Source organism: Tamandua tetradactyla, chromosome 3 (genome assembly GCF_023851605.1).
Source record: "Tamandua tetradactyla isolate mTamTet1 chromosome 3, mTamTet1.pri, whole genome shotgun sequence".
Classification (NCBI taxonomy): Eukaryota; Metazoa; Chordata; class Mammalia; order Pilosa; family Myrmecophagidae; genus Tamandua; species Tamandua tetradactyla.
In genome coordinates this window covers 116,245,929-116,273,176 of record NC_135329.1, presented here as the reverse complement: position 1 = coordinate 116,273,176, position 27,248 = coordinate 116,245,929, and the positions used below count along the sequence as shown (strand labels likewise).

Below are 27,248 nucleotides of genomic sequence, written 5' to 3'. Positions count from 1 at the left end.
TATGTAGAATGGAATGATTTCTAAATGTTGTGTTAATTTCTTTTTTCTTTAATTAATAAAAAATGAAGAAATAGGTAACATTGGAATTCATCAAAATTAAAAACTTTTGTACATCAAAGGACATCATCAAGAGAATAAAAGAAAACTTATAGAATGGGAGGAAATATTTGGAAAACATGTATCTATATATCTGATAAGGGTTTAGTATCCAGCATACATAATATCTACAACTTAACAAAAAGGCAAACAATCGAATTAAAAAAATGTGCAAAGCATTTAAATGACATTTCTGCAAAGAAGATATGCAAATGGCCAGTAACTGAATGGATAGATTTCAATATCGTTAGCCATTAGGGATGTGCAGATCGAAATCACAATGAGATACCACTTCACACACTCTAAAATGGCTAATATTAAAAGCAAAAACAAACAAACCAAAACAAAAACAGAAAACAACAAATACTGACAAGGATGTAAGAAACAGGGAACTTGTACTCTGTTGATGGGAATCCAAAATGGTGCTGCCACTATAGAAAACAGTTTGGCAGTTCCTCACATTAAATATAGAATTACCATATCACCCAGCCATCCCACTTCTAAGTATAAGCCCCAAATAATTGAAAGCTGGGACTTAAACACGTATTTTCACACTGTTGTTCATAACAGATTACTCACAATAATAAAAAATGGAATCAACCAAGGCATCCAACAACAAATGAATGCAAAAAACTGTATGTGGTGAATACATAAAATGGAATATTATTCAACCATAAAAAAGAATGAAGTTCAGATATGTACCACAACAAGGATGAACTTTGAAGAGACTATGTTGAGTGAAACTAGTCAAGTACAGAAAGGACAAATATTGTATGATTTCACTCATATGAAATAACTGTAATATGGAAATTCATAGAGAAAAAAAGTAGATTAAATTGTACCAGGGGTGTGATGGGAAGGGAGTGGTGAGTTAGTGCTTAATGAGTGCAGAGCTTCTGTTTAGGGTGATGGAAAATTTGGGAATGGATGGTGGTGATGGTACCACAATACTGTGAATGTAGGTAGTATCTCTGAATTGTATACTTGGAAGTGGCTAAATGAGAAACTTTATGTTGTATATATGCTGTCACCACAATAATTTTCTAAAGCAATTAAAAAAAATCTTATGAAGAAGTAGGCAATGATTTCATAGAAGTGAAGTGGATGAGGATGTCAAGGTTGAATTGAGGAAAATAAATTTGTAATATATATCTTCCCCTCTAAAATTTCTTTTTTAACCTAGATTTGTCCTCCTTTCTTCTAAACCATTTGCTATGCCTACTCCTTGTCTGTCCAACATCCTGATAATATTTTGCTCATCTTCCTTTCATCAAATCAGTACAATTTAAAACCTCTTTAGATATACTGTTAATTAGTACAATGACTTAGAAGGGACTCAGAGTAATTTATGAAAAGATTAAGAATGTCTGAATATGAAGATCAGTGAGGAAAGGAAGGTGGTGACTGCATAAAAGCCTGTTATGATTTTTTCAGTACACACTATGATTTATCTTTCTCTGTCTCACGCTTTCTCTGTGTATATTTATATATTATACTGTATTGCAATATTAGCCACAGATGTCCCATTAGATGCTATTGAATATGCTTTCCATTAATAGTTGAGCCATTGATTGGGATACCCTTTGCAGGTTGTTACGAAAAAGCTTATTTTGGAATTTATATCAAAGAGCTAGCTATCCAAAATAATCATCCAAAAGGTTTTATGAAAAATGTAATAGGAAATTATATGCTGTTTAAAATCAAGAATAAAGGGAAAAAATCCTTAAACTAAATTTTTCTAAATCTTGCAGAATTCAGATACAAGCTTACACTGACTTGAACAAATCGCTTAGTTTAGCCATTAACAAATTTTAAAGTATTCATAAAGTATTGAATTGGATTGCCTCTAGTGTACCTTCCAGGTTTTCTGTATACACACACACACAGACACGCACAATTTTAAGTTTTTTATATTAATTGATGCTAATGAAACCAGTTTATAAATATTCTGCTTCTCTTCCTTACAGACACATTATGAATTTTTTCCCTTAATTGCATTTAATACAATATAACTTGCTTTAGTGGAAATGATAAGCATCATTACTGAGCAGAAAATTTAAGATGCAAGTTGTATGGTTCATTAATTTCCCTTCCCTATTTGGAAGCATGAAAGCCTGTCCTCAGTGGCATATGGCTTCCTTCTGCCTTGCCCTGAAGTGAATAAGCTGAATGGGGCCCTATTGTTGTTGTACATTGCACAGATAGCAGAGTGAGAAGTAAAATCTTTTAGGGTAAGCCACTGAGATTCATTGGCAAACCTCATTGGACTAGACTGTGAGAAACAGGTTCTAGTAGAGTAAGATCATCATTATCAATTATCCACTGGATCAGAAACTCTGAAGAGGGTATCATTCCCAAAGTTTTGTTTCTCCTCAGTACAACAAAGGCCCATGATCCCATAATCATCCCCTCTTATATTTATCTGCAGTTCTTCCCTTCCTTTCTATGCCAAATATATAATCTCTTAATGAAACTTTTTAAGTCCACATATGAGTCTCAAAGAAATACAAAATCTATGAGAGAAGAGGATCTGTCTGTCTTTACAGCTGCGTCTCCAGATTCTTGAGCAGGGTTGGCATATAATAGGCATGTAATATTTTTTATATAGATTCACAAAACAAATAATTTTTAAAACAGATATAATGATACTGATCTCTGTCTCCCAAGTGAACTACTACAATCTTACTTTGCTAGGTAGTACTAAGTACTCAATAAATATTTGATGAATAAATAGATGGAGGGAATAGTCTCTCGGCCAATAGCATCTAAATAGATGGAGGGAATAGTCTCTCAGCCAATAGCATCTATCTCCTTTATCTTTTATATTTCATTTATTATTAATTTATTCTCTCAGTGCATATTAGTTGAATGACTTCTATTCCCAGGCTCTATTCTCATTATTAGGGATGAAAGGATATTTTCTCCTCGTAGAAGGAGAGCGTACCCACTCAAAGACCAAAGATTCTGATTGAGGGTGTGGAGAGATATGCAAAAATACTACAAATGAAAACACATACAGACAGTTTTAGGCAAAGAGGAAATATATATAAAAAAATTGAAGTATGGTTATATGATTACTAGTTATTGAAGACCTAAGGTTATATTTAGACTGATGCTTGAATAAATTATTGGTGTGATTTTTTCTTTCTCAAAAAAATTGATTGTTTGATTGTTCTCCATTGCCTCTTAAACAAAGGGAGAAAAAAGTTCAAGTATGACATTTAAGTCTTTCTACTATCCGTACTACCTTTTTAGAATTAACCCTGGCTCTACCCCTCAACATCTTATGCTCTTCGCTAGTAACTCTTAACACTTACTGAATGCCGAAATCACCTGAAAAGCTTTTTGTTTGTTTTATGATATATCATAATTTTATATTATCAGTTCCAACATTTTTACTTAAACTTTTTAATTTGAGATACTTGTAGATTCATTTTCAGTAGTATGAAAATTATTTCATTTCTAGGGATTATTTCTTCCCATTAGCCAGTTTTACCATGATGACATCTTGCCAAAATATAGTACAATGTCCTAACCAAAAAATTGTTATTGATACAATTTATCCAGTTTATCAGATTCCCAGTTTTACAGGTAATCATCTAGTTTGTGTGTGTGTATATATTTTTAGTTCTAAGTAATTTTATCACTTGTGTAGGTGCATGTATCCCCTCCATCGCTGTGGAGTTCCTTTGTGGGCCCCTTTTATAACCACATTTACCCTTGCCCCATCACATCTTTGACTTCTAGGACTGCAAATCTATCCTCTATTTCTGTAAATTTTTGTCATTTTAGGAATGTTATACGACTAGAATCATACAAGATGTAATCTCTTGTAATTGGCTTTATTCCATATAATTCCTTTGATGTCTTCTGAGTTGTTGGGTATATCAATAATTCATCCCTTTTTACTGATGAGTAGTATTCCATCTTATAAATGTGACACAACTTGTTTAGCCGTTCACCCATTGATAAAGGACGTCAGTGCTGTTTCCAGTAATCAGCTCTTGCACATTCTGGGATAAATGCCAGATGCAATTGCTGGGTCATATGGTAACTGCATATAAGAAACTGACAAATCTTCTAAACCGTATTTTCGAGTGACGGTACACTTTTATATTTCTTCATCAATGTATGAGGAATCCAATTTCTTTACATACTCCCCAGCATTTGGTGTTCTCACTAATTTTTATTTTAGTCATTCTGATAGATATGTGAATGGTATTTCATTGTGGTTTTAATTTGCATTTCCCTAATGGCTAATTAATATTTTTATGTGTTCATTTTTCATTTGTATATACTTCAATGAAATATCTTCTTGTGTTTTTGCCCATTTTCTAATTTAATTGTTTGATTTTCCACTATTGCATTCTGAAAGCTCTTTATGTGTTCTAGATACTAGTCCCTTGTTGAAAATGCAGCTTGCAAATATATTCCCTGCTAGGTAAGTTGTCTTCTTATCCTTACACAGAGTCTTTCAAAAAGTAAAAGTCTTACATTTTGATACGATACAATTTATCATTTACCTTTTATGGATTGTTCTTTCTTTTTTATTTTTTGTCTATGTGTGAATGATTACCTTAGCACCATTTGTTGAAAAGCTTATCTTTCCTATATTATATTTCTTTTGTATCTTTGTCAAAATCTGTTGAGCTTATTTATGTGGGTGGGGACCATAAAAATAGCAGTTTTGCACTATCAGGACCAATTGATTTGGTGCTTTTGGGGTTGATCTTTCCATCTCTACTTTTTAAATATTTCTTGTGATTCTAACGTGTAGCCTGGTTTGAGAACAGGTGCTCCAGTTAAATCCAGTTCCTCATTTTCTCCAGAACAGGAATATTGATTTATTACTTCTTTATTTTCTCATTCTCCTCTAGGGTTTTCTGATAAAATACAGGAAAACCAATTAAATATGTATTTCAGATAAACCAAGGATAATTTCACCTTCTACTGTTATTAACTTTTTCTGCATTTTGGTCAAACTATAACCAGTCCTTCAAGTCTTAATCCGTAAAACTTGGTTTTCTTCTTATCTGAAGAACCTGTGATTCCTGCCTCTTCCATATTTGCTATAGCATGTTTTTTTTTTTTTACTTTATCTGAAGCACTTTTTCAATTCTGTCCTATAGTTGTATTTTATCTAGTTAGCTTCATATCTTGTCCCAATATGAGTTTCAGCTATCTTACATAATAGTAACAGATCTCAAACTAGGGTGCCAACCAACTTTGTCTGCACAGTGCTATCTTGGTTTCGGTACGAAAGTCCTATGTCCTGGTAAGTCCTTCAGTTTTGGGCCTACTGGGACAGGTGATCATCCCTCTTCACATCCGTTCGATGCTTTGTAGAGGTCTATGAAATATGTGTTGAACTTGTGGTTTTAAACGTATTTGAACTTAAAACCAAAAATAAAGTAACATCAATTTTCAAATGTATAGATTAATTCATTATCTGTTCCTTCTTACTCCATCACATAACCTGAATATTACCCAAAACATGCTGGAAGGCTAACCACAGAATATTCACTCTATGTAAAGAGAAACAAATTCATTTAACTATATGCAGCAGTTCAACTAATTTTCCCCTGAAATCAGTTCTTGTAGAATCTAGCTTTATTGCTAACACCGATCATCTGTATTAACATTGATCCTGATCTAGATGTTAAAACACAAGCTGGATAAAAAGTGCAGTTGTTAGAATTTTTTTATTTTCAACTTGAAAAATAAATAAGCTCCCCTAAGATAGTTTTGTCATTTATTTTTGAGGAAAATATGACACTAAAGTCTAATACATCTTTTGAATTTGTATGTCAAATTTTTCTTCTATTTACAAAAATAACTTATTATTTTTATAATAGATAAGTTTCCTGATTTTCTGAATTATCCAGATATCTTATTTTCAAATATTGTACAATCCCTTCAATTCTGGCCTGCTGTTGCTCTAGATCTTGCAAGAAATTTCACCAAAACATGCTTTAATGAATGGCATTGGAGAGTCCATTCATATGTCACAAGCTGCTTGTTTTTCAGTTGCCTGGTTTTATCACTTTTTAATGAATTTTCATATGTCCTAAAAGACCATGCAATTAATCTTATATAGGTTCGCTAAATTAGCCTGTAAATAATGTAACAAATCATTAAATTGAAGCGCAGACTCAAAGCATTTAAAAATAAATCTATCATATTGCATTAAAAACCCTAAAGTGTGAGTGGCAGTAAAATAAGCCCAGCAAGAATGGAGCAAGGACAGAAGTCATTTCTCTTTTAAAGAAGGAAAAATCAAGGATGCACGGATGCAACATGTGAACTCCCTAGGATTAAAGAGATAAAATATTATTGTTAAATCTTACGTTTGACTTCAGGTGCTGTGGTCATTATGTGAGTTGAGAGGGTCCTCCCTGCCTTAACCTTATCACAAATTAAAGGTATTTTGATAGTTGTGTACGTAAGTGAATGCTTTCTGTTATTTTCCAGTCTTAGACCATATTCTACTGAAGTTCACTTTTATTTTTCCCTGGTATTGATATGCAGTTCATGCTAATATGTTACTTGGCTGTGATATATTCATAGCATGTTCTATTTAATTAATACATTTTCTCCCAAGGCACATGAATCTCTCTGGAAAGGTTGTCTAAAAACATTTAAATTACAAGTAGTCTGTTTAGGGTAGGTTATTCTCAATCCCTGCACTTGGACATTCTGTTCCAGATAATTTTTTTGTGGTCAAGGTTGTCCTGTGCATTACAAGATATATAGAAGCATCCCTAGCCTCTACCCGCTAAAGCCCAGTAACACTTCCCAGTTGTGATAACCAAAAACGTCTCCATATATCTTCAAATGTCCACAGAGGGAAAGGGGGTAATATTGTACCTAGTTCAGAATGAATTTACTGTTGTGATCATCTATGAGTTTGTCTAGGTAGTCCGTAAAGCATTCTAATGTACTTTCAGCTTATATTGTAAGGATGCACTCTTTCCTGTTTGCAATATACTATAAACTTTTTAAGAAAAAAAGAAGTTTATTTTTCCAATGAGTGACTTTACACAGTCTGTTTCAAAGTCATTAATTTTAACACTCAAATATTGTAACGGTCTGAATGTTTATTAAACTAACTCTCAAACGAATATGAGCATTATGGAACCAAAAGAAAAGACCAAAATTTTTGTTCAGACCTCCCACTGAATTATTTTTGCTACGTTTCTTCACATGTAAAGTGTTATCTGCATATATGGTGAGAAAAGAAATAGATATAAAGTGTTATTTGTAGAGTGAGATAATTTCATAATATCTTAGATGAGAAGATAGCTCTGAAGAGTTGTAAATTGGTTAAATACTTTGTACTTAACAAAACTTTCCTTTTGTCCCTTTTCTGTTCTCAAGAAATTAGCATACTGAATGGTGAAAGACTGAAAGCTTTCCCTCCAAGATCAGGAAATAGACAAATGCCCAGTGTCAGTAATTATACAACTTTGTATTAGAAGTTCTAGCCAGAGGAATTAGGCATGAAACAAAATAAAGAGCCATCTAAATTGGAAAGAAAGATGTAAAGGCATCTAAATATGCACATATGACATGATCCTATATTATAAAATCCTGAGAATTCCACCACAAAGCTAATAGAACTAATAAAATCAGTAAAGTAGCTGATCAGCACACTAAAATTAGTTGTGTTTCTATAATTAGTAAAGAACAAACTAAAGTAAATCAAGAAAAAAAATCCATATACATTGGGCAACTAAAAGAATAAAATATTTAAGAATACATTTAACTAACAACATAAAAACCTATACATGGAAAACTACAAAACCATGTAGAAAGAAATTAGAGACCTGTGTTCATGGATTGAAAGACATATTCTTAGGATGTGTGAGTTCTACCCAAAGTAATTTACACATTTAATGCAATTCCAATAAAAATCCCAAAGCCTTCTTTGTAGAAATGGAAATGTCAATTGCTAAGCTTATGGAAGAGAAAGGGATTCTGAATAGCAAAAACATCTTGAAAAATAACTAACTTGGAAAGCTCACACTTCCCTATTTTAAAACTCCTTAATAAGCTAAAATATTCAAACAGTATGGCACTGGTAGAAGGACAGTGCTATAGAACAATGAAGTTAAATTGAGGTTTCAGAAATAAACTCTCACATCTATGGCCAATTGATTTTGATAAAGGTTCCAAGTTCACCCAATTGAGAAAGAGCAATCTCTTCTACAAATGGTGTGGGAAAAACTGGATATCCATATCCAAAAGAAAGAAGATGGCCCATACCTTATACCATATACAAAAATTTAACTCAAAATGGCTCAAAGACCCAAATATAAGAACGAAAACTATAGATCTCCTGGAGGAAAACAGAGGGAAGCATCTTTAGGAAATTGTATTGGACGGTGTTTCTTAGAATTTACACAGACAGCATGAGCTACAAGAGAAAAATATATATAAATGGGACTTTGTCAAAAATTGAAAACTTTGTGCTTTAAAGGACAATCCACAGAATAGCAGAAAATATTTACACATCATATTCAGTATATAAAAAGAATTCTTTAAACTTGCAATTTTATTGACTGAAAAACATTCAGATTTACAGTATATAGAAGTGTATCGTTAATTTCCAGTTATATTAGTGTGATTGAGAAATATTTGCATGTCCAAGGTTGGCAGCAAAAAAGCCAGTCTACAATAAATTTACCATATTCCATAATGAGGAAAAAACTACACACATATATTTATGTAAATACATATACCCATACCTGTAATATACATATAGTATGTATGCATATACAAAGTATTTATATATCTGCATAGATATTATGTATATAGACATATTATGTATGTGTGTGACTTTATCTATATCTATAGGTTTATCTATTTCTTTATAAAGAGAGGAACAGAAGGAGTAGGCAGAGAAAGACTGGTCCATGAGGATGAAAGATTCTGGTACAGCATTCACCATGGTGATAGTCTTCAACAGTAGTTCTTAGAATACAATTTCCTTGATCATTATACATTGGAAATGTATGCTAAATCTACCTCTTGGAAATTAAGTAATGCATATTGGCATATTAAATGTTCTCTCTATATGTATATCCCTTTTTTCCCTCCCTCTCCCAATGGAACATCTTTTAACATCCTAGAGAACTGGTATTCTGCAAAAAAAAAAAAAAAAAAAAAAAAAAAAAAAACAGGGTGAAAGTGATTGCTTTCATCCCTCATAGACTAGAATACTACTATATTTTCTATTAGTCTGGAGAAAGATGCTCTTGTATTTGGAGTAAGAGGACCTGGACTCTACTTCTCTATTTTCAAGATCATATTTTCAAGATGATCAACTTTATGAGACACAAATTTTTGTGAGAATATCCAGAAAATGAGGTATTGTATGTGAAAGCCCTTTATAATCTTTAAAATGCTTTGCAAGTGTTATTACTCTTAGCTGTCATCAAGCTCAAACTAAGAGACCCTAAAATGTTACCTATATCATTCAGATTTCTTAAACTGCACAACAGCATATTGCTTAATTCCCTTCTGTTAATGCTTTGGCATCCCTCTTACAAAATAGCAAGAAACAGTTAAATGTTCCAATTCCCAAGAGCTCGAGCACTTCTACAAACAGTTAGAATAGGAAAAAAAAAAAAGAAAATTAACAGTTTTCCTCTAATGACTCATATTAGGCCTCTTTGGTGGTCTAAAGCAATGGATTACATCTTTTTATCATTTCTTCCATCTGCTTGTCACAGTACTACTAGGGTGATTGCTAGTTTTGTTGTTAAAAATGTCACCCCCTTTTTTTCAGAATCTTTAAAAGTAAACACAGGAAAAGTGGTGTATACCTGTCATTTAGATCAAATAAAACAAAGGTTGATGGAAATACATTTCTCGTTTGAAGAGGCTCCCCTGCTGATTTTGTTTATCAGAAAATGGCAAGTTTTTGTTCCTAATGGACTGAAATTTAAATAAAATCTGACCCTGGAAATAAAAGCAGCCATTATGACAAAATAAAATTATATATTTGGAGGAGAAATTGAATTAGAATGCTGGTTTTCTTTGGTTAAATTCTTTCACATAAGGAAATGAGTAAGAGAGTGAAAACTCTTGGATAAAGTGAGCTTTTTAAAAATCAATAATTGGTACTAATTTACTTTTTAAAACTTTGTTCCGGATTTTATTAGAATATCATGAATTATATTAATATTTATGTATTTCCTTCACACAAAAGTTTAACTAAAGCCAAAAAGGGAAAAATGATGTGCATTTTGGTAGTTTCTTCTCACAAATACAATTCTGAAAAGAATCAAGATTTTTGTATCTTAAATCTAGTTATTTTTTAAAGACTAAAATCAGTTCGGAACCAAAAGTATTGGCAATAGCATGCTCAAAAAATTAGGAAATTATACTGCCTTTATAGGATTACATTTGATTTTGATTAAAGTTCATCTGAAGAGAAAAAAGAAACTATGACATTCATATAATTTTAGTAAGATTTCTTTTTTTTTTTTTTTTAAAGTTTGGTGATGAGCCTCAAGAATCAGCCTCCACGTTTTTGTTATTCTGCTTGTAATGACAAAATACGTTTTTATTTTCATCATGTTCAGGAGAGCAGTTCAGAATGGAATAGTTTGAACAACGGTAAAGCAATTGCTATATTGCAACTATTTAACTTCATCCATTTTGTAAATAAAGTGTGTATTTGCCCTTTGAATTAGTTGTGTTTTCCCCCTTGAAAGGGAAACTGTTTTGATAACTGCCAAGGAAAAGATAGGTATAATGCAGTCATGAGCTTCCACAGTACATGGAGACTTTAAAAGAATATCTAGTCTAATCTTCGTGTTTCGGTTAAGTAATCTGATATTTGATCATATTAAATTATTTATCTGAGGCCATCATTGTAATTGTGCTGCTGTTTAGAAAACAATATAAGGCATCTAGTGGAAAAGAATAGGCTTTGTAGTAGGACAGTTCTGGAAACAAAACTCAAGTCCCTCATTACTAGCTATGCCAGTTTTGTACAATATTTTCAATTTTTCAGAATCTCAGCATTCTTTAAAGTGCATAGGATAGCACTTTAAAAATCACTTGGCATTTAATAAATGTTCAATGGTGTCTTAAATAGTCACATAATGAATAACGTGTTTGAGGCTTTGTTTTAGTTGATGTGGGAATCTGAGATTTAAAAATGGCATTGTTTTTACACTCGTGTAATTTTCCTTCTAGTGTTTGAATGAGAGAGACAAACCATAAAAATAAAAAAAAAATTTAGGGACAGAAAAGTGATAGGAAGACCATGAAACTACATGTAGTAGTGAGTGACGGGATTGGGTCAGACTGGCAACTTTCCCTAGTGTGGTTAGGGAAGATGCCTCTCTGATGGAGACATGTAAGTGAATGGTAAAAAAGTATGGATTGCTGTTGAGGTGAACCTGGATTAGAAGAAGTAGCATTGAGCCAATTGTGTTTTTATAGATCTAAATTGCCACATTCTCAGAATGGTGTTGCCTCCATCATTCCCTTATGCCCTTATAAAAGAGAATTAAAAGGAGTGTTTATACATTGTGAAAGTTTGTTTTCAATCTTTTTATTTTTTTTACATTTATCAGTTCTTGAAATTGGGATAACTGTAACATTTTGATAGTCTGGCAGCTCACTTTGTTTAATTACTCTAATAAAATGAATAAGATTTGATGATGTGGGCAGTGAAATGCTTTTTAATTATCATCTGAAAAGGCGCACTATTGGCTGTTGAAAGGATAGACTAGAGAAAGTATTTATATGAAGTCACTAAAATTGTATTTACATAATACACTGATAACGGGGGTTTCAAAGAAAAGGGTAATAAAACACCAGCCAGTTTCTCCCTTTGCTTCAATGATTTAATTGATTCAACATGTCTATGGTTAGAGAAAGATAGGCTTCAGAGTTATAGCGTTCAGTACAAAATAAATGCCCTAGGGTAGGATTTGAGGATATTTACACCAGGTGTTTTAGACCCCAGCTCACACCATTTTTGGAATCCTTCCCCCAAACATGTCATTCTTTCCTGTATCCTTGGGGCTCTAGCAATGTACTATCATGGATATGTTTCCAAGGGCTACACCTGGTCCTGCAGGAATCTTCATTTTTGCATGGCAGAGAGAAACTATTGAACTGGGTCATCCCAAGACGAGGAAATGACTTGAGAAGGAAGAAAAGCAGTTATATCCCATTGTTTCCTGCCAGGAGGAAATGATAAAATTCTGTGAAAGCAGGCAATCTTTGTTCTACTGCAATGAAGGATTCAAAGTTATGATTTGTTTTCTCCAAGGATTTCCATTTGCAAAATGCAAGAGAAAAACAAAGATACACTCCAAATTCCATGGAATATGCACAACCTGCTTTAGAGAAGAAGAGTACTGAATATATTTGGAAGCCACAGAATTAATCATTTACTAAAATAACAGAAGAGCCTCCTTGCCTCTCTGACCAGAGTGGATGATTTTAATGTATAACTTATGAATTCCTTAGGAACTGCAGAAAACACCACAGCTAATCCAGTTAGTTAACATCTTAAACACTTGTGCATTTGCTGATTTCCAAAGTACTTTCTCAAAACCTGGTATTTCACCTACTAAGACATCAATCAGTTCTCCTTCTGTGCATCTAAAGTGGATACGCTCAGATCCTTCAGAATGGACCATCTTTCTTTCCCCACTCTGACTCACATGACCCATTCCTAATGATTAGATTTCTAGGGTCAACATTTTAAAGGGCCAACCTTCTCTGTGTGCAGTTACATTTTCAAATGACAATTGGCACATGTGTCTTCCTGTGGGGTAATTAGGCATGCAAATGTAGCAATTGCACATGCAAATTTCCCAGACCAAAAAGATAGGAAGTTTCAAAACTCATTCCCATAGTAGTTTCCCTCATTTCTCTGGGAACTCCCTTTATTTGAAGCCAAGACTCAAGATGTGGTTCCAGCTACTGTTTATCTTTGGTTCCCTTTGTGACTTTTGTTTTTATTATATTTCAGAAATTTAATATTTTTGCCAATTTCAAGAAGTATGTTTTTCTCCAAACTTTATGCTGAAACTCTCTCAGTATAAATAATACTGAGCTAGGACATTGCTAAGGTGCAGGATTTACGTGATCTGTGTGCTTGTGAGTTTTCTAAGAAAGTATTATATGGGTTTAAAACACCTAACCATTAGGATTATGGGACCTAATGCTGCAGTGAGCATCTAGAAATCAGAATTCACACCCTCACTCTGTCACTAGACCTGTGACCTTGAATAAGACTCCAATGTCTCTGAGCTTCAGTTTTCTTAATATAACATAGGAAATTATTTCAGTTGTTTTAATTTTAAATTACTTTGCAATTATGTTATGATTAAGAAAGAAAACTATGAAAATAAGGCCATATTACTTCATGAGGAAAATAAGAGTCATGTTTTCTGGTCATTTTTCTTTAGACAAGAAGGGCTGAGATTCCTTAGCAGGATGTAGTATAACTTCAAGTTGCCAAGGGCCTGACCTTGACAGGTACTTAGGTCATGAGTATTTCAGATACTCTTCCCATTCAAGCATCATCCCCTTAGCCTTAATTCTATCCATTTTCTTTCTCTGGGGGCTACTGGTCTGGTTTTCATTGGTTAAGTGAGAGAAAAATCTCCACATGAGGTTTTAGCAAGTCAGCTGGTAAATGTGTTTGAGTGTCATATGGACATCTGTGCTGGAGAAGGACCATAAGGATAATTTGGTCCAAATTCTTTATTTTGAAGAAAGAGTCTTCTAGTTTGCTAGCTACCAGAATGCAATATACCAGAAATGGAATGGCTTTTAAAAGGGAAATTTAATAAGTTGCAAGTTAACAGTTTTTAGGCCTTGGAAATCTCCAAATTAAAGCAAGTCTGTAGAAATGTCCAATCTAAGGCATCCAGGGAAATACCTTGATTCAAGAAGGCTGATGAAGTTCTGGGTTTCTCTCTCATCTGGAAACGCACGTGGAGAATGTGACATCATCTACTGGCTTCCTCTCCAGCTCCCTGGGAGGCATTTTCCTTTTTCATCTCCAAAAGTCACTGGCTGGTGAACTCTCTGCTTTGTGGTTTGTTGAAGTTCTTCAGCTTTCTCCAAAATACCACTTCATTTTTAGGATTCTAGTAAACTAATCAAGACACATTTGGAATGGGTGGAGACATGTCTCCATCTAATCAAGTTTAATATCCACACTTGTTTGAGTCATATCTCCATGGAGATTACCTAATCAAATTTCCAACCTATAGTACTGAATACATATTAGAAGAAACCATTGCTCTCAAAAGATTAATTAGGTTTAAAGCATGGCTTTTCTAGGGTACATAAATCCTTTCAAACCAGCACAAAGAGTAACAAGGGCCCTAGTTGAGTAGTTAATTTAAGTGTTTATCCTTGTTTTAGCCCATCTTCTTACAGCAGAAGGCAAATCCTCTTAGGGCTCATATATCTGTTTTGGGGGGTTATAAGTTTTCCCAATTATATTTATTGTTTCAGTTTGAACACAGATTCTAAGCTGTTTTATTTTACTATGTCTCCTTCATCACCATTAGCTTCAAAAATGTAATCCCAACTGGATTAGAGATGCTTAAATATATTAAGGGTTTTGATCTATTTTGAGTTGATTTGTATATAGTAGGGATCCTATAAGGTAGGGGTCCTCCTTTATCTTTGCAAATGGAGATCTAGTTTTTCCATCATCATCTTGGGAAGAAGTTATTCTTTCCCAAATGAGTAGGCTTTGCCCTTTGTCAAAAATCAGTTGGAATTAAAATTGAGGGTTGCTTTCTGAACTCTCAATTCAATTCCAATTGGTCTATATGTCTATCCTTGTGGCAGTACTATGCCATTTTGATTACTGTGTCTTTGTGATAGATTTGAAGAGAGAAGATATGAGTCCTCAAGCTTCACTGTTGTTTTTCAAGGTCATTTTAGCTATTTGGGGCCTCTTTCCCTTCCATATAGATTTGATGATTGGCTTTCCCATTTCTTCAAAAAAGATTTTTGGAATTTTGATTATGATTGTACTGAATCCATAAATTGATTTTGGTAGTATTGGCATCTTGATGATAGTTAATCTTCCAATCCGTGAACACAGAGACCCTTCCATTTATTTAAGTATTCTTTAATTTCTGTTAGCTGTGTTTTGTAGTTTTCTGTTACAAATCCTTTACATCTTTGGTTAGATTTGTTCCTAGATATTTGCTTCTTTAAATTGCTATTGTGAATGGAATTTGCCTCTTGATTTCTTTTCCCAATTGGTAGTTGCATTTGTATAGAAACACTACTGATTTGGGGGTGTTGATCTTGTACCCTGACACTTTGCTTAATTCATTATTACCTCTAGGAGCTTTTTGTGGACTTTTAAGGATTTTCTGTATATAGGATCATATCATCTGAATGTAGAGAAGTAGGGAAAGTTTTACTTCTTCCTTTCCAGTTTGGATGCCTTTTTCTTCTTTCCTCCGTCCCTCCCTCCCTCCCTCCTCCCTCCCTCCCTTCTTTCCTTCTTTCCTTCCTTCCTTCCTCTCTTTCTTTCTCTCTTTCTTCCTCCCTCCCTTCCTCTCTTTCTCTTTCTCAGTTCCTTTCCAGCCCTTCCTGCCCTTCTTGTCCTTCTTCCACTTCCTTTTTCTTCTTCTTCACTCCCTCTCTGCCTCCCTTCCTTCCTTCAGTTGTCTTGGCAATCCCTTCCTGTAGAATGTTGAATAACAGTGATGACAGTGAACATCCATGTCTTGTTCTTTATCTTAAAGGGAAAAATTTCAGTCTTTTACCATTAGATAAGGTGTTATTTGTGGGCTTTTCGTATATGCCCTTTATCATGTTAAGGAAGTTTCCTTCTATTCCTAGTTTTCTGGTGATTTTTTTTTTTTTAGAAGTGGCACTGGATTTCGTCAAATGCCTTTTCTGCATTGAGATATTCATATGGTATTTCCTTTATTTTATTAATGTGATGTGTATTACATTAATTTTCTTTTGCTGAGCCAACTTTGTATACCTGGGATAAACCCCACTTGATCATGGTGCATTTTCTTTTAATTTACTGCTGTATTCATTTGCTAGTATTTTGTTGAAGATTTCTAAATCTATATTCATTAGAGAGATTGGTCTGTAGTTTTATTTTCTTGTGATATCTTTCCCAGGTTTTGGTGTGAGGCAGGTGTTGGCCTTATAAAATGAGTTAGGAAGTTTTCCCTTCTCTTCAATATTTTGGAAAAGTTTTAGCAGAATTAGAGTTAAGTCTTCTTGGAATGTTTGGTAGGGTTCCCCTCTGAAGCCCTGATCAATCTCTTTACTAGTGATTAGTTTAAGATCATCTATTTCTTCTTGAGTCACAATAGATTATTTGGTGTGTTTTTCCATCTCATCAAAATTATCTAATTTAATGCCATACAATTGTTCATAGTATGCTTATAGTCCTTTTGATTTCAGTGGATTTAGTAGTAAGGCCCCTTTTTTCATTGTGAATTTTTATTATTTGAATTCTCTTTCTTTTTATCTTGTGTATCTTGGTAAAGGTTTTTCAATTTTATTGATCTTTTCAAAAAACTATCTTTTAATTTTATTGATTCTCCCTACTGTTTGTTTTTTAATTCATTTATCTCTGATCTTTGTTATTTACTTCCTTCTGTTCACTTTGGGTTTAATTTAAGTTTTGAGGTTAGATCTCTGACTTGAAGTCTTTCTTCTTTTTTAATATAAGTATGTAAAGTTATAAATTGACCTCTCAGCACTGTCTCAGCACTGCCTTTGCATCTCTATATTTTGCATACTCTTTTCATTGCTTCACCCTTCTTTTGCCTAGAGGGTATATTCTGGGATGAAAGGCACCAAAGAAAAGACTCCCAAGTTGGTCTTTTTAAGCCCAAATGGGCAGGAACCCATGAAGGGGGCACAGAATGGCTACAAAGTGCCCTGGAGAGAGGGTCAGGAAAAGCACCCAAATCTACTCCAAAGTTTCCTTAAAGCTGAGCTTTCTTGGTCTGCCTGGCCAGTGCAACCTTTCAACTGTCACCTGTAGCCCTGAGGTAGCACTGCATCTTTAAATTTCCACTACCTCTCTCCCTGTCTGGAATGGGGTTGAAACAATGGCTGCCACAGCCTTTGTCCTGGGCAGGTTGAAAGGATAGCTGCCCTCAGAGCTAGGTCCCAGTAATCTGAATTCACTGATTAAAAGCCATGATCAGCTATAGGTCATGCCAACCCTGGTTTTTGGAGAAGATTTTTATGTCCCTTTCTGTCACCTGCAGCTAGTCTGGGATTAGACCCCACTAGAGTGTGGGATAGACACTATGCTCAGAGAGTGCAGTTTACACTTCTTTACTATAATTTATTTGCCTCTTTTACGTACTCTCTCTTGGCCTCTGGAGTTTCAAAACTAGTTGCTTTAGACAGTTTCTGCTGGTTTGATCATTGTTTTGGTGTAAGGACCTGGAGCTCCCTACTCCATTGCATCATAATTTTTTTATAATATCGATACATAAACTGTGTTATTTAAGTACACATAAATTTGGTTGAATTAATTCCTCCTAAGTTCTCACATTGTCTACTATTATTTAACTTTGAAAAGTGCTCCTTTAATTTTATTTTATAAAATATATTAAGATATTAGACAACTCTGTTTGAACATTCAAGGAGTATTCACATTAATGTCATTCTCAATGCCTTTGTCTTGACATTTAGGTGGACTCTGATATATGCTTACTGAATGGGAAAGCTCCACTCTGCAGTAGTTGTTTTTATCATATTGGTTTTGCCCTAATGACATCTCCTCCAGGTCCTTCTGTGGCAAATCTTCTCTAGCCAACTTTGGTGAATAAAGTTGTTTACTGAAAGAATATTTGGTAATCTGAAATATATGAGTTGTATAAAGGTGGCTGAGACTCATAGCAGCTTTCCATTTTTTCAGGTCTCAACCTCTCTGCATTTCAGTTTCATTCTCTTCTCTCCAAAATAACTTTCTCTAAAGCCCCTAATTTTAACTTATATGAGGAATATTTTCCATAATTTTGCATAATTCCTACGTGATCCAGTTTTCCATTTTCTCCCTGAGTCATCATTACTATTTTCCTGCTTGTATTCTCCAATCCAGTTACCCTGGCTCTCTTGGTGATATTCCTGGAATACACCAGGCTGACACTCATGATTGGTTATTCCTTCTTTCTTGATCTCTTCCCCATTATACATGTGCTTGGCTAGGCCTTTATTTCCACCTTCATCGTCTTTATTTAAATGTTGTCTTTTGGGAATTAAAAAGTGATTTGCCCCCTTCCCATTCTCAAAACCCTAATCCTCTTTATCTGGTTTGTAGTTTCTTTGTTTCATAAGATTTGCCACTTTCTAATATATGCTATCATATATTATTCATTAAATCTGTTTTATTATTTATCTTTCCCACAAGATTGTAAGACTCCAAGGGTATGGATCTTTATCTCTCTTTTTCTGCTGTGTCCCAGTTGCTTAGAAGAGTGCTTGGCATATAGCAGGCTCTCATTAAGTATTTGCTCAATTAGTGAATAAATGATGCTATCTCTCTGGATCTGAGAAATCCAATACACCAGTGTCACTTCAGCTTAAATTATTAAATGAAAAAACTGTAATTTGCCATGCTCAATCAATGGAATATTTCCCCCCTTAACTGCACACTTGTCTTTACTTCTGTTGAGACCAAGGGAACTGGACTCCTGAAGCAGGTCTTAGACAGGATCCTCTATGAATAGTGGTATATTCTTTGAGAAGCGGGTTGTGAAATAGAGGGGATTTGTGCCCCCACCATGCCTCTTCTGTCAGATTTCTCTGCTGTAACAGTATACTCCCATCCCTGCCCCCCAAAAGAAGAATGCAACTGATTAAATCAGCATTTGTTTTCATGAAAAACCAAAATAAATAGTGTCAGAAAGTATCTGAAATGATTTAATTTCAGTAACATGTGTATTGGATTGTATTTAGTTCTAAAAATGTCCTAAACACCATTAAAAGAAAATTCACATGGAAGTTGAGAGGTTTGGATTCTAACCTTTGTTCTAGCAAATTGGCTGACCTTGAACAAGTTATGTCATTTTGCTAGCCCTCAGTTTCTTAATATGTAAAATGCTAGGTTAAATTAGATAATCTTAAATTTCTACAATTTATATTATTCCTTTAAAAGGGGAAAATTTTACTTAGGAAATTTTATGAGCAAAATAAATGAACCAAATAATTTGTTTGTTGACCTAGAACTTGTTAGATATCTATTTCCAAAGTGAAAGTTGTCATTCATCATCTGCATCATTCTATGTAAAAATAAAGCATAGTAATGTTGCCACTTGTGTGACTAGTTAAATGCTAATTTGGTGAATGTTATCCTTGCTATGCAGATGCTTATGCAGTTGAAATGGATGCAGTTGACCTTGGACATCATTAACAAAATTCATTTAGATGAAAGATAAAAGGAAAATAAGCATAAGAACAAAGATACACGTATTCTTAATTTAAATGTAACTAATATTATACTTAAGTAACATGGCTTTTTAATATAAATATCAATGAATATGTATATCCTAAGATAGTTTGTAAGATGTCTTAGACTTCTAACTTTAACTTAGAGTATCTCCTTCAAGTTTGTTATTCAAAGAAGATGTTAGTAAAAAATATATATATATTTTAGTAGGGATGGACTAATAGTGCATGAAATAATCATAATTCCCAAAATGGACATTCAATGTGCTTTCTCTATTCCTGGATCCTCAATTGTTGTTTAATAATTTATTTGTGTGTATCTTTTACATTCTCTCTTTCTTCCAGAAAATATTTATTAAGGCCTGACTGGTGTTAAACATTGGAACAAAATCACATGAATAATACAGAATTATTACCTTCCAGAATTCATATTCTAGTAGGTATCTCTGAATCATAAACAAATCTTAACATTACATGAAAAAAAAAGTCTGAGAACACTGAAGAGAGAATAAATGTTTAAACTTTTCTTTAACCATACCAAAACAGAGTAGATATGTTTTCTTAAGAGTTAACCATAGCGATGAAGGAAGTGAAGACTTGCTAATCAGGTAGAAGGAAAAGGCTTTTTGGAGACACAGAGAGTGAGCATTTTTCATGCATGGAGTGTGTGTGTGTGTGTGTGTGTGTGTGATGATGGGATAGGTGGGGTGGAAAATGCCCACTGATAAGAGAGGCCCAAGAAGAGTGCTTACAATGATCCTTGCAGAAAAAGGGAAATTCTATTCAATGGATTAGCTTCTTCAGTTTTACATTTTAGAAGTATCACTTTGGCAGGGTTTCGGAAATATTTACTTATACCAGGTTAAGGACATTGCTGATTTTAAGTTTCATGCATTGAAACACTAGCTGAAACTAGTGTGTTTTTGTTAAAAAACAAACAGAAAAAGGCTTAGAGGAATTCTACCTCCATTCCATTCTGATTGCTGTGCATTCATATTTTATGCTTAATTATTTAAATAAAATTTATTAACAGGTCTATGTCTATTTTTATAAAAAATCTAATAAATCTTTAGTGTTGTAATTATTAATAGAATTTACTAACTATTCACAAAGGTTTAAATTATGTAAGCTATATCATCTTTAATCAAAATACCAAGTCTGTTTCATAATGTGAAACAAAGTAATTACCTAAAAATCTTCTCTTTTACCTTGTAATTAGAATTCATTTTCTTGATTCTTTCTTACATGCTAGTATCAGTAGCAGACTTACTGCTTCTTACTTTATGTGACTCAAGTTAATTTGCAGGACAGAAGTGAGAAAGAGGCGAATCTATCATCTGCAGAAACAAAAACTGTAAAGGAGTTCTGGGAACCAATCGGTGGAAAGTTGGAAAAATAAATTAGGAGGTTTGCCTAATTTAGCTATAGTTTCATTCTCTAAGAAATTCAAATGCAGTACTTTTTCTTTACCTCTCTGGTTATTTCCTCAGTTTGGCTACTAAGAAACATAGAAACTTTGTAACTGAATAGATATTTCTTTAACAACCCACCCGGGGTGGTTCTAATGTGAAGAATTAGATTGAGGCCACCTTTCCATTCCAGTGCAGCTCTCATCTTAAATAAAGCTTCTTCCAACTTCCCTAAAAAGCAAACAAAAATCATAAAATGAAACAGCTGACATTTCTTCTGGAAAGCAGTTTTGGTTTACACAATTATAAGAAAGATTTCTGGATACAATTCTGGAGCATTCTCACACCAGAACATTTTTGTCTGACCTAGTGACTTTCCACAATTGTGATTGATTATGATGGTCATTGGTGATGATGATGAAGATGATACTGCCATTCTAATGGTAACTGTTCTAGTTTGCTAGTTGCTGGAATGTGATATACCAGAAACAGAATGGTTTTTAAAAGGGGGAATTTATTAAGTTGCAAGTCTACAATTCTAAGGCTGTGAAAATGTCCCAGCTAAAGCAAGGGTATAGAAATGTCAATCTAAGGCATCCAGGGAAAAATACCTTGGTTCAAGAAGGCCATTGACGTTCGGGATTTCTCTCTCAGCTGGAAAGACACATGGTGAACATGGCAGTGTCTGCTAGCTTTTTTTCCTGGCTTCTTGTTTCATGAAGTTCCCCCAGGAGCATTTTCCTTTTTCATCTCCAAAAGTCTCTGGCTAAGTAGGCTCTGTCATGGCTTTAAAAGGAGGTCTCTCCAAAATGTTTCCTCTTTTAAAGGATTCCAGTCAAGGAATGGGCGGAGTCACATCTCCTTCTAATCCAAGGTTAATACACATTATTGGATGAGTGCCATCTCCATGTGATAATCTAATCAAGTTCCCAAGCTACAGTGCTGAATAGGGATTAAAGAAATGTTGTTCACACAAGATTGAATTAGGATTAAAACATGGATTTTTCTAGGGTACATAAATCCTTTCAAACTGGCACAGAAACCATTGACTTTTCTGTTTTATTTTGGGCAAGTGCCTTCTTAAAAATCTGGTTTGTGAGTCTCCATGAGTATGCTTTGGTCATTCTATAGTAAGTTGTGTAAAGCTTTCCCTTTCAAACATAATACTAGCTGGAACAATATAGTACTAAAATACCAGTTGAGTGTTTTCTCTTTCAAACCCAACACAGATTATTGCAGATTGCTATTTTTGATGATTTCTTAATTTTCACCTAGTATAATGGTATGCTGTGCACATAGTCAAGTTAATATTACCTTCTGCAAGGGCGGATATCTCCAATGGTTGTGTTTCCTTCTTATGGTGTGGGTATGTATGTCTATGTGACCACTTGCATGTTGCTTTTAATTTTAGGTAATTCACTTTGCAGCTTTATTTCCCTCTTACTACAGAAGATTAACAGACATGAGACCCCCAAGGATCCTGGAGTGGTTTGGCATAAAAAAAAAAAAAAAAAAAAAAAAAAAATCCCAGGCTTGCTGTTCAGCAGGGCTTTGCCAAGCCAACCCAGCTCTAATTGCATCTTTCCACTGGCTTACCCTATTCTTCCCCCTTCCCCACCCGCCTCTCCCTTCTTCTCAATAGTCTTTTGTGTGTATTGAAAAAATATGTTATTATAATGAGTACTGTAAGTTTACAATGAGGTTCAGTGGATTTGGTAGCCAAAAAGAGGTAGTTTTTTAATAGCAGTAGCTTTCCAATGGAGATAATATTTATAGAATAGGCCTGAGTGTTTGTATTTTCAAAGATAAATAAAATGAATAATATCCAAATATGATAATCAACATGTCAGTTTCCAAGTACATTGGCATTTAGCATGAATGCTTGCTAAATACTTATTCTGTAAAGAGTAAAGGATAGGCATTAGTATCGTATTCCCTGGGGAATGGTATTCTCAGCATTATTTCAATATCAACGATCTTTTGTTTATAACAGGTTTAATATAACCATAGGAGGAAGATGAAAAATTACAAATTTTCTTCAAACGCTTATGGCATAAGAATAGCTCTGTACCACTTACTGCTGTTATTTCATTCTCTGAGTAAATGAATTTATTTGACAGTGAGTTCTTTAGCATTTTACTTATCTTCTGCATTCTCCAGGCACTTTTTTTATTTGTTATTCTTTCAGTTGTTTTTGTTTTTGCCTAAGACCACATGATACTTCCCCACCCCCTAATTTTCTGATTCACCTCTACAAGTTTGTTCACATTCTCCAATATAGAAGGAGGAATTTAATTTATTGAATGAATGAATTCTTGATATTCTAGATTTGGGATTTTGATTAGAATCAAGTACTCTGAGTTTCTCTGTGGCATGGTGGATCAGAGTTCTTGTTTAGGAAGATGACTTCCTGGCTGAGAATATTCCTTTTAACTGGATGAACTTCAGTAAATTATGAACCTTTATAAACCTTAATTTGTGCATTTGCAAAATAGGAATACACCTCCTCTGATTACAGTGAGGTTTAACGGAGATAATGTTAAGTGGAGTACCTGTTACAGAGTAAGCACTTTGTAGACATTAGGTCTCTCTACTCATGAACCCTTCATCCACATCTGCCTGGTAGAAGGTTGAATGATGTTCTGCTGATGATGCCAGTGTTATTATCAAAGGTAATATTTGTGGTCTTTTGATGTTCTGACCATAGGTAAGACATCATACAAAGCATATTTGCCATGGTGTGCTGTTAAATGCTTTAACAACCGGCTTTTGGGAGATATGGAGGGATTCTGTTTTGTAGTGTTTGCTGTTTTTTGTGGTGTCAGTACATCCACCATGAGTAAATTCAAGTTATTAATTTGACATCACTGAATGCAGAGTTGATAAGAGATGCAGGTAGTATACCATTATGCAATATTTCCATCCTACTGCTAAAATAGCTTCAAAAGCATAGATAATAGTGAAATGTAGTAAAATAATTAAAAATTGATGTTCTGTTAACTTTGTTTTTAATATAATTTTTTAAACTGAATGTTTATATAATTTAATTTTTAATAATGGTGGTATTTAAAAACTGGCTTGCAAGATTCCTGAAAATTTAACTTCCTGTTCTCACAAGCTAGCTTAAAGTGACTCCATTATACCTCTGTATTTACCAGCAAACCTTTGGCCCTTTGATGTCAACAATATGAGATAGAATTAAAGCCAAGTATTCTGCTAAGGAGAGAGTACACTGTTGCAAAGGGTAAGCATCATTTACAATGTGTGCAAACAGTCAAGTGTATTCAAGTAGTATGGTGCTAAGTAATGAGAGTTTGTAGGTAGATACAGTGAAACTGGAGGGAAATCACTAAATCTCAGCTTATTAGTTGGAGTAGATCCCACTGGACAGAGTACATTCCCAGGGAACTGGCCTTCTTACCAGAACCCTTATGGAATATTCTGACTACCCATCCCTGAAACAGTTTGAGGGCAGACTCTACAGCCCATTTATTTAATTTGGTCTGTCCTTACAAGGATGGGTACATTTTAGCATGGCTCTTTAAAATGGTATTTTAATTTTTTGTCTTTATGCATTTAATTTTCCTGTTGAGTGTATTTCCCAAAATTATTTTGTGTATCTTGTTTAACTTGTGCCTACATGTGTTCTTATCATGCAGAGTTATACATTCTCATGTATCAGTAAATGAAATCTAAATAAGCAAATTTATTTTATTTTTGAAAAAATACATAGTCCAGTCCTCAATATGTTTGTGGTAAAATTGAGACTCATAAGAGATTCAATATGTCAGCCAAGGTCACAAAAGTATTCAACACAAATTCTGAAATTTTAACACATTATCTCATTTCTTCTCCATGATACAGATGGAAGGCCCATTTAATGTTAATTCATCAGCATTATTCACCATTACCCCCTTAGCTCAAATTACTTTTTTTTTTATACTGGTATTCTTTACATTTCTCAAGCCCCCAACTTCTTTTATTTCAGGAAACCTTCATAGGGCTGTTCCTTCTGACTAGAGTACTCCTTCCCCTGGCTTCTTTGTACATTTGAGTCCTTTCCTGAAGACCTATTTTATTATTCTACAACCATGTGCCTGATTTTTTCCTTCACAATACGCACCAATTGTGATTGCTTTTTTTGTGTGTGTGTATGTGTCTGTTTGGCCGTTCATTGTCTCACCAGCTATATTCTGAGCTTCATGTTGGCAAGGCTCATGTCTGGTTAGTGCTCATCCCGTGTCCTGCACCCAGCATGGTGCAATAAACAGTTGTTAAATGAATGAATGAATGAATGCATGGATGAGTGAATAAATAAATAAAACAGGAAGCATGTTTTTTCCACCAAATTAGTCATTGTGAATCACTTGAGTACTTTCCTGCACAGTAATAGGAGATGCCTCAGAGATAGTTTGTTGAAGATATTTTTAAACTGGTTGACTTCAGTCATATAATAGCCTACATGAAAGATGTCAAATCCCTGGCCACTACATTATCTCGTCCTCCTTCCTGACTAGAAAGCATTCCTAAGCTATTGATAAAGTCTTTTTTCTTAAATCCAGACTTGAACCAGAGTCTTTCTCCAAAGGGAGCTCTAGATAGTCAGTATCAATGGATCTACTTTGACCTGAGAAAACTATTTTCAATTCTGGTCTGTTTGGTATCACTTGAAAGTTTAGCTTTTTGCTTTCTATCCCCATTTTTAAAGTAAGATATACAACTATGATATACACATACAAATCTGAAGATCTTTTTATCTGGATGTTTTTAAAACTAATCATTAAAACAATATGAATGAAGAATATTTAAACATGTATTGAATGAATAATCATGAGCTTTAGAGACATGTATATTCCTAACTATTTGTCCATTTTCTTCATCTGTACATTCTGTTATGAGGTATGAAAGAAAAAAACCCTAATACAGGCAATTGTAAAATTTTAGAATGTTCAAAATTATAGTAATCTAACTCTTTTTTATTACAATACAGACATACACGGTGCACATACATGATCAGTGTCAAATTGTAAATTTCTGCTGTGTCTCTTTTTTAGGTCTGTGATTTTTGTGCTACACAGCTACGTTGGCCTGATAATATCTTCCTCTAGTGCCTTCTTTCCCTTTTTTTAGGAACCAGAAATCCCTGGTAAGATTTGTGCACCTTTTCTCTTTCTTTCTTCCAGATGTCTAGTGGAATTCAGGGAAGAACTTTCTAGAATCCGGCATTCAAAGAAATGCACTATATTCTCCATGCCATACTTCCCATTAAAACACCATTTGTTATTATTGTCCTCTTTTTCTAACATTTAATGTTTTTCTTTAACTATTGCTAATAGAGAGTATAAATTACTCCTTACTTGTTATTTATTTATTTTTATTTTACCATTTCTTTTATTTTTTATTTCCTACTGTTAAATACGTCATATGTAGGAAAGAATATCTATAGCGTGAATCTGCAGCATAAATATTAGTAATAAAAAGTACATCAAATAAATAGAATTAAGTAAAATGAGTTTCTATATATACCTAGTACCAGATTCATAAATTGAAAATTACCAAGACTTTTGAAGACCATCATCCTCTGCCTCAGTTATCACTGTAACTTTTTGTGGTTTTACCATGTAGATGTTTCCCTAAAAATATGTCTATTTTTTAATCAACTTTGTCGGTGTATAATTCACATACAGCTCCAAATTTTGCAGTTTGATGAGTTTTGATGAACATAGCCAATATACCATTCCAAAACCATCATCACAATCAAAATGTAGAATTACCCGAAACCCTGGAAAATTCCGGTGAGCCCCTTTGCTCCTAGCATGCTAGCATGGCCCTTGGCAACCACTGGTCAACTTTTTGTCATTATCCTTTTGTGTTTTATATATATATAAATATATATATATATATATTGATGTTTGACTTCATTCACCCCACATAACACTTTTGAGATTCATTCATGTTGTGTTTATCAGTTCTTTTTTTAAATTTTCAAGTGCAGTTCCATTATATGCATATATTATAATTAATTTTTCAACCTTCCATTAATTAGTTGATAGACATTTGGGTTAAGTGGTTTTGTTATCATGAGTAAAGATTCTATAAACATCTGCATATTTGGTTTTTGGACAGACGTATTTTAATTTGTCCTGGGTAAATATCTAAGAGAGGGATTGCTCTAGTAGCATGGTTAATATATTTTTAACTGTTTTCCAGAATATCATTTTGCTTTCCTATTAACAACTTATTAGTGTTTCTGTTGCTATATATTCTCGCTTGTACTTAGTAGCCCTTTTCATGTTAATG

At 33.9% G+C, this 27,248-nt stretch overlaps 1 long non-coding RNA gene across 20 annotated transcripts in view; it reads left to right on the top strand.

Annotated features, from left to right (window-relative positions):
• LOC143677605 (uncharacterized) overlaps nt 1–27,248 on the top strand; it is a 134,289-nt gene that overhangs the window by 35,741 nt on the left and 71,300 nt on the right. For 15 of the 20 annotated variants that reach the window (XR_013172721.1, XR_013172719.1, XR_013172720.1 and 12 more), the window contains 2 exons: nt 24,107–24,192; nt 26,003–26,094. This is a non-coding gene — a long non-coding RNA (uncharacterized LOC143677605). Of the gene's footprint in view, nt 1–19,884; nt 19,976–20,834; nt 20,947–22,941; nt 23,068–24,106; nt 24,193–26,002; nt 26,095–27,248 lie in introns of all 20 variants that reach the window. The other 5 variants (XR_013172728.1, XR_013172730.1, XR_013172732.1 and 2 more) reach the window with 5 other exon arrangements.